Genomic DNA, 1160 nt, shown 5'->3' on the forward strand with positions numbered 1-1160 from the left:
TCTCCCTGCCTTTGGTGTGCCTCTCCCTGCCTTTGCTCTGCTATGCCTCTCCCTGCCTTTGCTCTGCTATGCCTCTCCCTGCCTTTGCTCTGCTATGTCTCTCCCTGCCTTTGCTCTGCCTCTCCCTGCCTTTGCTCTGTTATGTCTCTCCCTGCCTTTGCTCTGCCTCTCCCTGCCTTTGCTCTGTTATGTCTCTCCCTGCCTTTGCTCTGCTATGTCTCTCCCTGCCTTTGCTCTGCCTCTCCCTGCCTTTGCTCTGTTATGTCTCTCCCTGCCTTTGCTCTGCTATGCCTCTCCCTGCCTTTGCTCTGCTATGTCTCTCCCTGCCTTTGCTCTGCCTCTCCCTGCCTTTCCTCTGTTATGTCTCTCCCTGCCTTTGCTCTGCTATGCCTCTCCCTGCCTTTGCTCTGCTATGTCTCTCCCTGCCTTTGCTCTGCCTCTCCCTGCCTTTGCTCTGTTATGTCTCTCCCTGCCTTTGCTCTGCCTCTCCCTGCCTTTGCTCTGCTATGTCTCTCCCTGCCTTTGCTCTGCTATGTCTCTCCCTGCCTTTGCTCTGCCTCTCCCTGCCTTTGCTCTGTTATGTCTCTCCCTGCCTTTGCTCTGCCTCTCCCTGCCTTTGCTCTGCTATGCCTCTCCCTGCCTTTGCTCTGCTATGTCTCTCCCTGCCTTTGCTCTGCTATGCCTCTCCCTGCCTTTGCTCTGTTATGCCTCTCCCTGCCTTTGCTCTGCTATGTCTCTCCCTGCCTTTGCTCTGCTATGCCTCTCCCTGCCTTTGCTCTGCTATGTCTCTCCCTGCCTTTGCTCTGCTATCTCCCTGCCTTTGCTCTGCTATGCCTCTCCCTGCCTTTGCTCTGCTATGCCTCTCCCTGCCTTTGCTCTGCTATGTCTCTCCCTGCCTTTGCTCTGCCTCTCCCTGCCTTTGCTCTGCCTCTCCCTGCCTTTGCTCTGCCTCTCCCTGCCTTTGCTCTGCTATGCCTCTCCCTGCCTTTGCTCTGCCTCTCCCTGCCTTTGCTCTGTTATGCCTCTCCCTGCCTTTGCTCTGCTATGCCTCTCCCTGCCTTTGCTCTGCTATGCCTCTCCTTGCCTTTGCTCTGATATGCCTCTCCCTGCCTTTGCTCTGCTATGCCATACCTGCCTTTGCTCTGATATGCCTCTCCCTG

Source organism: Poromitra crassiceps, assembly GCF_964638095.1.
Source record: "Poromitra crassiceps genome assembly, chromosome: 1".
Lineage (NCBI taxonomy): Eukaryota > Metazoa > Chordata > Actinopteri > Beryciformes > Melamphaidae > Poromitra > Poromitra crassiceps.